Source organism: Rhinopithecus bieti, unplaced genomic scaffold (assembly GCF_001698545.2).
Source record: "Rhinopithecus bieti isolate Rb0 unplaced genomic scaffold, ASM169854v2 scaffold_15502, whole genome shotgun sequence".
Lineage (NCBI taxonomy): Eukaryota > Metazoa > Chordata > Mammalia > Primates > Cercopithecidae > Rhinopithecus > Rhinopithecus bieti.
In genome coordinates this window covers 404,046-416,007 of record NW_016808208.1, presented here as the reverse complement: position 1 = coordinate 416,007, position 11,962 = coordinate 404,046, and the positions used below count along the sequence as shown (strand labels likewise).

The 11,962-nt window shown below is 37.3% G+C and overlaps 1 pseudogene; it reads right to left on the bottom strand.

Annotated features, from left to right (window-relative positions):
• The window catches only part of LOC108537983 (dipeptidyl peptidase 3 pseudogene), a 3,367-nt pseudogene extending 893 nt beyond the window's left edge, over positions 1 to 2,474 (bottom strand).
• Positions 2,475 to 11,962: the final 9,488 nt, after the last annotated feature.

Genomic DNA, 11,962 nt, shown 5'->3' with positions numbered 1-11,962 from the left:
CTTTTTTATGGCTGCATAGTATTCCATGGTGTATATGTGCCACATTTTCTTAATCCAGTCTGTCACTGATGGACATTTGGGTTGATTCCAAGTCTTTGCTATTGTGAATAGTGCAACAATAAACATACTTGTGCATATGTCTTTATAGTAGCAGCACGATTTATAATCCTTTGGGTATATCCCCAGTAATGGAATGGCTGGGTCAAATGCTATTTCTAGTTCTAGATCCTTAAGGAGTCGCCACACTGTTTTCCATGATGGTTGAAGCAGTTTACAGTCCCACCAACAGTGTAAAAGTGTTCCTATTTCTCCACATCCTGTCCAGCACCTGTTGTTTCCTGATTTTTTAATGATTGCCATTCTAATTGGTGTGAGATGGTATCTCATTGTGGTTTTGATTTGCATTACTCTGATGGTGAGTGATGATGAGCATTTTTTCATCTGTCTGTTGGCTGTATGAATGTCTTATTTTCAGAAGTGTCTGTTCATATCCTTTGCCCACTTTTTGATGGGGTTGTTTGTTTTTTCTTGTAAATTTGATTGAGTTCTTTGTAGGTGCTGGATATGAACGATGAGTTCTGAGATTCCTTAGGCAGCAGTACCCTGTGCCTGAGGGTGAGGAAGCACTCGGGGGTCAGCATTACCCTCGTGCAGGGCCCACCCTCCGGCCACGTAACCCTGTGGACTTGAGCACCTGAAGTCTCTGCAGGAAGCGCTCTTAGGCAGGCTTGCCCACAGACCGGATCTTGCTGCAGTGGAGGTGGACCTTGGCATCCAGGTGCCCCTCGGAGCCTGTGATAGGAGTGATGGTAACGAGTGCCTCGCTAGCTTCCAGCAAGACTCTCAGGATCACAAACCAGGCCTGCATATGGGCCTGTCGCCAGTTGGAGGCCTTAGAACCCCAGAGGGAGCAGCCCACCCCGAACGAACCATGTGGAGCCAGTTCACCTAGATCATGTCCTCCGCATCAGCCCCCTCAAAGCCAAAGATCTCCAGCACTTGCAGGTGGAGACAGAGGAAGAGACCCACACTCTCAGCTCAGCACTCTTTGTAGCTGGAGGCGATGGTGCTGAACTTGCTGTCCCAAGTCTCCCTGCTCAGATACCAGCTCTGAATCTGCTCACCAGTCTCTGGGTTGATCAGCATCTCCTGGTCAAAGTTGAATGCTCCTTTTTTATCCTTCACGAAGAGCTTGCCACTGTCATGGCTCAGCAACTCGTGCAGGCCCATCTGCACATAAAAGGAGGGCCCCTTCCAGAGGATGTACAGGTCCTTGTCATCCTCTTCCAGGAAGGTGAGCTTAGACTGCTGCGTGGTGTAGGCCATAGCCAGGACGTTCACAAGTGATACGTTCTTAAAACCTTCCATCTTCCTCAGGTCATGGTAGTTGGGGATGTTAATGCCGGCAGGGATGACAGAGCCAGCAAAGGTGAGAACATCCAGGGAGGTGAAATCGGGACGAGGAACTTGTCCTTCTCAAAGATTTGGGGTCAGGAAAGCTCCTTCAGCAGCTGCTCTGCGCTTGCCACCAGCCACTCAAACTTGGCATTCATGGCCTTGTTTACCAGGGCTACGCAGTATTCAAATTCTCCTCGGGAACCAAAGGGGTCACGGTAGCTCTCGATGAACTCGGTAGTTCTAGATGAACTCGATGTAACTCTCCAAGATGGGGATTTTGTGCTGGTTTCAGAAGCAGGACCCCCTCTTGTGGGCCGTGATGGAGCCCTGGGTGAAGTGCTGTTTATACTGGGCCAGCATCTGCCCCTGGTGGCTGTTGATTGCGTACGCCTTGGCTTTCTCCAGCTGCTCCACCACCTTCTGGGGGATGAGCACATAGTCTCCCTGGGTTACCTGGAAAGGTCTTCCCCAGAATTTGTAGCTCTTGAGCCTGAAAGTCGCCTCGGAGTGCAGGGAATGCTCTGTGCTGAGAAGCCAGACATACCTCGTAGTGGGGCTTCCTTTCTCTGTCCACCTCTTTGAAGAGCCAGGTGTTGTAGAATCTGAGGTTCTGTGAGTCTAGAAAGTCTCAGGTCAGTTTTGCATCTTCCATGGTACAATTCCCAAAGAAATAGGTGGTGATTCTCTCCTTCTCCAGCCCGAGGTGTCGAAGCCTTGACTCCAAAGAGAACATAAGTTCCCTGCAGGTCTTCCAGAAGCCCCTGAGCAGTCTCATGCCCTAGGATCACCCATTCCAGCTTCTCCTGATACTCCTCTTTGGTAAGGCCCTCGGCCAGGGCATGTTGGCATAGCTGGTTGGGGTACTGGGAGCAGAAGAGGTGACTGAGCAGAGGATAGGTGTAGGGGGCCTTGGGGAAGGTCTACAGCAGCACATCCAGGCCTCTGTACCAGTCAGCATGGGTAAGGTGGTGAGAATAGAGGAGGTGCTCTGTGGGTGACAGGAGGCAGAAGGCCTCGAGGCATTCCATGCTAGACACGCCGATTTCATTGGGCAGGATGTACTGTGTGTCCTCCATGGGCCCTGCTGCAGCAGCTGCTCTGTTTGCAAAGTCTATTTAGTTTATTTTTTAAAAATCATATTTGAGATTTCTTCTTTGGGGTAGTATAGTGTATTTGTGTCAGACTAACTCTTACACTTAGAATAATCAGAAAAGTAATTTACAATATATGTCTTTGTCTTCGTCTTCAAAGACATCAGACTTTTATAGAAGAAATGAGAAGAAATCAAATGAACACATTTGCAAAGAGAGGAGAAACTCTCAAAGTTGAAGTAATTACTTTTATTTTCTTTGTCTTGGATGTTTTCTGGTTCTTAGTTTGGCTAAGAATGTGAATACTTCAACTTTTCCAGGCAGAAGGCTAGTTTTGGTGGGAAGGGAATCTAGCAGAATTCTACATGGAACCATGAGCTACGGGGGCAACTTCAAACATAAGGGTATTCAGAGTCCAAATTCTGAAGCTGAAAATGGTACAAAACTATCACAATAAAGGTTTATTTTGTAGAGGAAAATAATACTATGTAAAATATGAAGAGACTTATGTGTTGTAATAGTCCATTCTCACATTAGTATAAATAACTACCGGAGACCAGTTAATTTACAGAGAAAAGAGGTTTAATTTACTCAAAGTTTCACAGTCTGTACAGAAAGCATGGCTGGAGAAGCCTTAGAAAACTTACAATTATGACAGAATGGGAAGCAGGCACATCTTACATGACTGGAGAAGGAGGAATAGGGTGAGGGAAAAGGTGCCAAACTCTTGTAAACAACCAGATCTCATGAGAACTCACTCACTATCACAAGAACTGTAACGGGAACTCTTTGCTGTTCTTGGTGATTGCCACGATCCAATCACCTTGCACCTAGCTTTACCTCAAACATTGGAGATTAAAATTCAATATGAGATTTGGTTGAGGACACATTGTCAAACCATACTATTCCATCCCTGGACCCTCCCAAATCCTATGTCCTTCTCACATTTCAAAATAGCAATCATCCCTTCTCAACAGTCTGGAAAAGTCTTAATTCATTTCAATATTAACTCAAAAGACCCAAATAAAAGTCTCATTTCAGGCAAGGCTGGTCCTTTCCACCCATGAGACTGTATCATCAAAGACAAGTTGGTTACTTCTGACATACAATGAGAGTACAGGCATTGAATACATACTCTCTTTCTAAAAGGGAGGAATCAGCCCAAACAAAGGAGTTGAAAGCCCCACAAAAGTCTGAAACACAACAAGGCTGTCATTAAATCTTAAAGCTCCAAAATAATACTCTTTGACTCTATGTCTCATATCTAGGCAACACTGATGCAAAGGGTGGGCTACCAAGGCCTTGGGTAGCCCTGCCTCTGTGGCTCTACAGGATATAGTCACCATGACTACTTTCACAGGCTGATGTTTAGTGACTGTGACTTTTCTAGGCTCATGGTGCAAATTGTTGGTGGATCTATTATTCTGGGGTCCAGAGGACAGTAGCTTTCCTCTCAGAACTCTACCAGGCAGTGTCTAAGTGAGGACTCTGTGTGAGGGCTCCAACCCCACATTTCTCCTCTGCATTGCCTTAGTAGAGTTTCTCCATAAGGGCTCTACACCTGCAGTAGACTTCTAACAGGACATTCAGTTGTTTCCATATATCCTCTGGAATCTAGGCAGAGGCTCTGAAGTCTCAACTGTTGTCCTCTGCACACCCACATGCTTAACACAATGTGGAAGCTGCCAAGGCTTATGGGGTCTTGCACCCTCTGGGGCAACAGCCTGAGATGTACCTGGGGCCCCTGTAGCTATAGCTGGAGCTGGAGAAGTTGGGATGCAGAGAGAAGTGTCCCAAGGTTGCACACAGGAGAGAGGCCTTGGCCCCCCTGCCCATGAAACCATTCTTCTTTCCTAGGCCTGTGATCAGAGGTCTACCAAAAATGTTTCTGAAATAACTTCAATCTGTTTTCCGCATTGACTTGGCTATTAATGTTTGGCTTGTCCTTTGCAAATTTCTGTAGCTGGCTTGAATTCTTTCGCTGGAAATGTGTTTTTCTTTTCTACCACATAGCCAGACTCCAAATTTTCCAGACTTTTGGAAAATTTTGCTCCTTTTCACTTTTAAATATAGCTTCCAGTTTCAAATAATCTCTTTGCTCATGCATATGAGCAAATGCTTTCACAAGCGGCCAGATAACATCTTGAATGCTTTGTTGTTTAGAAATTTCTTCCACCAGATACCATAAATCATCTCTCTCAAGTTCAAAGTTCCATAGACTTCTAGGCATCCAACCTCTTTGCTAATGAGTAACAAAAGTGACCTTTGCTTCAGTTCCCAATAAGTTCCTCTCCATCTGAGACCACCTCAGACCTCAGACTGGACCTCGTTGTCTTTATTACTATCAGCATTTTCGTCAAAGCAATTCAACAGGTCTCTAGGAAGTTCCAAACTTTCTTTCATCTTCCTGTCTTCTTCTGAGTCATCCACAATTTCCCAACCTCTGCCTGTCGACCAGTTCCAAAGTTACTTCCACATTTTCAGGTATCTTCATAGCAATGCCCCACTCCTGGTACCAATTTTTCCTATTAGTTCATTCTCACATTGCTATAAAGGACTACCTGAGACTGGGTAATTTATAAAGAAAAGAGGTTTAATTGACTCACAGTTCTGCAGGCTGTACAGGAGGCATGGCCTCAGGAGGCCTCAGGAAGCTTATAACCATGACAGAAGATGAAGGGGAAGAAGGCATGTCTTACATGGCCAAAGAAGGAGGAAGAGGATGATGAGGAGATGCCATAAACTTTTAAACAACAAGATATTGTGAGAACTTACTCACTATTATGAGAAGAGCCAGGGGGAAATCTGCACCCATGATCCAATCACCTCCCATTTGACTCTACCTCTAACATTGGGGGTTACAATTCAACATGAGATTTGGGTTGGGAAACAGAGCCAAATCATACCATGTTTCATCTAAATATTGAAATTAGTAGAAATCCAAATACTGTAGAGTATATCCAAATATTTAAGTCTTTTTGAAATAAATGATTTGTTTAGTAAAATAAATTCTTTACGAAAAGGGTAAAATAATTTGCATGACAAACATTTTATGAGTTTACAACTGTAACAATCAGTGAAATATTCTGAACTAAAACATAGTGCATCTAAAAAATAATAACTCAATAGATGTGTTTGACAGTCGCTTCAACCAAATTGATATCAACATTGTTCAACTGAAAGAATTGTCAATTGAAAATATCCAAACTGAATCCTCACCAACAATTACCTTTAATACTTTTTATAATTATATATATACACATAATTATTATTTGTCAATTAAAATTGACACATTTTAATTACATGCATGCATAATGGCTCATTATGGTTTTAAGTGGGTGGATCACTTGAGCTCAGGAGTTTGAGTCCAATCTGGGAAACATGATGAAACCTCACCTTCACAAAGTACAAAAATTAGCCAGATGTGGTGGTGGTGAGTGCCTACAGTCCTAATTACTTGGGAGGCCGAGGTGGGAGGATCACCTAATCGAGGGAGGTCAAAACTACAGTGAGCCAAAATCATTCCACTGCACTCCAGCCTGAATGACAAAGTGAGACTTTGTCTCAAAAATAAATATGAATTATTTCTATAAAATTTAGAAAACCCTTGTGAAATAAAATAAAATAGTATTTAGAAAATATCATTAATATCGATTCAGAAAGAACAAAGTTACAATGTTTTGTATCCTCATTTCTTTTAAAATTAAGATATAATTTCTAACAAGCAAAATATAAAAGAAAAGCAATATAGGCTCTAACAATTTGAAGATAATTCAGAGAAAATAAGAATCACAAAATTATTAAATTTAATTAAAATGTTTTCTTCAATTTATAAGGATAATCAATTTTCTATACTTTTCACAGGAAACTTGATAGTGTAATTTCTAATATTAGTAAAAAAGAGTAAGGAGTCAAACATATAAAGGCTAAACCTACAGAACAATGAAGAAGGGTTTATTTCTCCTTCTTAAAGTCATAGCTCTTTATAAAGCTGTAGCAGTAAAATTCCATTAGTAATGGTACTGGAATGGGTAATTCATTAATTGTAATACATAAAAAACAACAATCAAATCACCATTTATATGGAAACCTTGTATATACAAAGCTGACATTGCATATTAGCAGGAAATGATTGAGTATTAAGTAAATGGTGCTGGATCCATTTGTTATCCAAGTAGAAAAAAATATATAAAACCTGGATTATAACATTAAGAAACAAATTACTATGAATTACCAAGTTACATTTGGAAGACAAAATTTGAAAACCTTTAAAATATTGAGGAAAAGCTTTACTAGTTCTGCAAATGCAATTTTTTTTAAGATTAAAAAGTAGGCACAGAAGAAAGTATGAAAATTTAGACTCCATTAAAATTAAGATATTTTTTATTAAGTACATCATAAAAAAGGATAAATAACAAGTCAAAAGTTTGGCAAATATATTAATATATTATCTAATATATTAATCAATATAGATTATTCAATAATCATTATCTTATAATCAATATAGATTTAAATCAATAAATATTTAAATTACAGAACTAGTAAAGCAGGCTATTACAATATTATTTGAAGGAGCAAACAATCTATGAAAATTACAAACAAAAATCTTGAACTCCTTTAACTTAAATGGAAATAAAATATGACCATGGAATTTATGTAAATATGTGAAAAACTTCAATAATATGTTGGGAAATGAAAAATTAAAATCAGAGTTGGAAAGTACATTTTACCCACTACGTGTTAGAAAAAAAATGAAAAAGTGCTTATACTAATATCAAGTGCTGAAAAGTTTCTCTGGGGCATATGAAATTGTAGACATTCTCTCCTGAATTTTGAGTTTATTGGATATAACTTTGAGAAAATATTTTCATTGTCAGTAAAATGAGCACACCTGCATCCTCTGTGACAGTAATTGGTATTTTAGGAGTTTAATGTAACAGAATTATTCATGTGGTATACCAAGGGTGGATGCATATAATTTTTTACTGCAGAATTTTTGGTGAAGCAACAAGGACAAACCAGAAATTAAAAAAAAAAAAAAAAAAAAAAAAAAAAACTGCAGACATACAATAAAAACATTAAAATCTAAACACAACCTATCACTACAATTTAATCTAACACTTATATCGGCTCTGGCCATGTCTAGGTCTGATTACATTGGTGAATATCTTTCTCTCTATTGTAATCACTCCTCCGACCACCCCTAACATGCCATGAACTACACCTCTGAACTCTCAAAAATAGACATTTGCCGCCCAAGTACAGCCGCCAACTCAAAGAAGTAAAAAGCACTCAAGAAAAATCTACTCCTAATTGAAGGATAACTGAAGGAGCAAAAAATATGCTTTTATATATGGACTTTTAATGTTATCTTTTAATACTCTGTCATGATACTTGTTTTATTTTATTAACATTCTTCAAACTTTAAAGCTATATTACATACAATATTTTATTTTCATAATATATTTCAGAAATAAAATTGATGAAATTGGCATACATAATCAAGTCTAAATATATACATTTTCACATATATACATAGGCATGTATACCTATACAAATATTATATCCACTAGAACTATAAAAACATGCACATGCACAAAGATTGGTGCCTGATAGGGTTAAATATTAACATACATCTTTCACCATATAGGGAAGCCTTCATTTTGCCTTTAAAAAGTGTATTTTCACTTCTCTTCCTACTTCTACTATTTAACAAATTTATTGGGTTGAAATAGTTTTTATCAGGTAGTCATTGCATTGTCCTCAGAAGACCAAGCCCGGTGTGCTTAATCACACTGTTTTCCAGTATCCAGTTCTAATTAGCAAAGCTGAAAACCAATTACACATGACTGTTTTGAAGAGAAAGTAAGATTATCAGGGGTATATAAAATGGCACTACAAAAAATATGCCAATTTTATTTGTTTTTTGGTATACCTCAGTGACATGTGTACAAATCTATAAGCTTTCTAAAATATACTTTGAAATTGTATTAGCATAATTAGAAACAAGAGCACAACTATTCTTTTTCTATATTAAACAAGCATTATCTCATAGCACATGACAGGCATTTTGTAAAATGATGACACAATAAAAACAAAAGCTCCATTCCTCCAATGGAGCCTTCAAAAATGCAATGTGACCTGACAAATAGTTCAAGATTATGACTAAGGAGAGCAACAAAGAACTAATTAAAGAGTCAACTTATTTGTTTCAATTTGAGATTGAGTCTCCAAGGTGTATGTAATTATAAAGTAGAAAAGCAGAAAACAAAAAATTATTTCAATTTTTCAAAATATAGTCACTGAAATAGAGTGTGAAACCAAGGTTTAATGATTAAGCAAATTTTGAAAGAGAAATTTTTTTTTTTTCTTAATGTGGAAATTTGAACCAGAAGAGCACAGATCCTATGACTTTAAAGCTATCCTTTTCCTGGATTCTCTCAGACACATCAATTGATACATTTTGAAAAGTAATATAAATGACCATTAAATACTTTAGTTATCTAAAATTCATCTTAAAATTAGATAAATTTTATGAAGTTGAACTGAAAAGTAGTGTAACACCAATATGTGATTTTGAGCAGCATGCATGTGTGATGAATATGTTATTTTACTGATGTAAAACCACTTTATGTAACATAATATCAGTATACATCATAAAACCAGTATAAGCTGAGTACCTAACGGAAAGCAATATTAAAGTGAAAACTCCCCATCTCAGCCTTCTGAACCAGCCATTATTATTAGTTTCTAACTCTAAACATACAATATTGACATCTACAAAATATAAGAAATTATTTTTTAGTGTTAGGGAAATAGCTTCATATCATGTGTAAATTATTACATCTAATAGTATATTTACTTTCCTTTTTATATGAATTCTGTGTATTTATGTCAATGTTCCCTTCAGTATTATTCTTTATCAGAGTAACTGGATGAGTAGATTATTTAGGTTTGCCAATCCAATACACATTAATATCATTAATATGGAAAATATGAAATACTTGAGTAATGAAGGTTGATTTTAATTAGAGAGAAAGATAAATATTTAGAAATTTGATGAAAGTACTGCTATATAATTATGATGTGGGTTAATGAAAAATGAGGGAGACTGTAAGAGATAATGCATTGTATTATATATGCATAATGTGACTGAAGAAACTATTTTATTATTACTATAAACCATTTTTTAGAATTGTGAAAGATAAGCTTTAAAATATGTAAACAGTTGCTAAATGCACTAGCTAGTTGCTGTTTGTCTCTGTTCTGAAACCATCATCTTCTATATTCATGCTCTTACTCATTTTATTAATAATTCAAGATATCTGTTCAGATTGACAGCCAAAAATATTAGTACTTCTGTGTTCTTCTCTAAATCTTGAATGATATAGTCTGTCTGAAGGATCAACAAAGAAAAATCTTAGGAAACTCTCGAGAACATGATCAGAGGTATGACAGGAATAGCTTCTGGTCTAGAGAGTTTTTCTTGATATAAAGAAGAGATATGCAACTGTGTCTTTTTGTCCTTTTTGATTCTGATATTTTCAACAACTAAATCTTAGACTATTTTCAGCTACAATGAACTGCAGCACATGTAAACTGTCTGCTTTGCTTCATACCTAATTCATTCTAAAACATTCAATAAATATTTCTCACATACCTATCACATGCCAGACAGTTATTTTTGGTGTTGAAGATACAACGGCAAAATAGACCAATCCCTACTCTGTAAAGCTCATCTTCCACTGGGAGTGGGGATAACAAAACAAACAAACAAACAAACAAACAAACAAACAAACAAAGGTATATTTGACATGTCAAATGGTGGCATGTGCTAAAAATAAGTAAAAAAAAGAATAAAAACAAATTGTGGGGATATGCTGAGAGAGACTGATTAGTCCCCTATGTGTCTTCTTTTACCTGTGGAAGGAGAGATGACACACAATTGTTCCTTTGACCTTGACCCTTCTTCATGGGTGGGAACTGGACTGACTCATTTCACTCGGGCCACTGCTGGCCGCTCCTCACAAAAGTATTATTTCTATATGTTATATTTAACAGAGACCTGAAAAAAAAGTGTAACCTTTCAAAAATCGGTGTAACTGCCCTCTAAGAAGGGTGAAAATAAAGTGCAAACCTGAGAGGAGAAGCTTGGTGTATTCTAGAAAGAGCTAGGCCAGAGTGATGGAGTAGAATGATTGAGAACAGTGGGAGGAGACATGAGAGGATTGGAGCTCTAGTAAGAGAAGGTTCTGTTGTGTATAATATAATCTTGGTGCTTACTTCTCAGGGTGATAAGAGCAATTTGGTTTCTGTAAAAATTGGCTTTCAGAGAGTAATATTAGAGCAGGGATGGCAGTTTGAACATTATTGCCATATTCAAATGAGAGACAGTGATGTCTTGGGTCAGAGTGGGTTCTGTGGAGGTTATAAAATGCTCAGACTACAGATATTTTAAATGTAAAGCCAATAGCATTTACATATGTAAGTGTAAAAGCCAATAGCATTTACATAGCTTGGTTATGGAATGGGTGAAAAAGGGAATAGGTAAGATTGACTACAGGAATTTCATACAGAAAAAACTACAATAATAGTCATTTACTAGAACGTTTTACATTTAAGAATTAAGATATAAATGGCTGTTGGGAAGAATATTGTTGGAAGAAAATGAAGTGTTTTTTTATTTTTTTATTCTTAGACCTGTTTTGCTTGAGATGCTTCTTAAATTAGTTATCCACATGAGGTGTTAGTAGATAGCTGGACATAGGCCTGCAGTTTACAGGCCAAAGCTGGACCAATAAAATTGGAATTTGTTTCCCCATACAGAAGCCATATTTAAAGTCATGCTACTTCCTAAGAATCCGTTGTTCCCTACTCCGTTTCTTTACTCAAATATTATCTGCCCCTCAAGGTCTTCCATGTCAACTCTATTTCAAATCACAATGAATTGATTTTTCTCTTTAGTAATCATCACCTTCTAATACACAATACAGTTTTCTACCTATTGTATATCTCTGCGTTTAATAGAATGTACACTGCAGAGGGCAGGATGTTTATTCATTTTGTTAATTGATCTATCTCTTCCACTCATCATACTGCTGGTCACATAATAGGTGCTACATAAGTATTTGTTGAATAAAGGAAAAGCTATAAAACAGGAAAATATTATTTAGACAGTGTTTGTGGATAGAGAAAACAAGATTTTTTTGGACTACTCAAAGGGAAAAGCAGCAGCATTTAAGGGTTCAGGTAGAATTCTAGAAAACCTTTCTGATGAGAATAGGCAAGTAATAAAAGAGAGAACCAGGGGAGACAATCCCAGAGGCCAACTGATGAAAATGTTTAGGGCAGTGTAACTGACTGGGTTAAATGCTACAGTCTGGTTCAAAAATTGAGAATTTAGAATATAGAATTTTATTTTCAAGAATGATTATTAATGATTTTTTGTTTGTTTTTGAGACAGAGTTTCACTC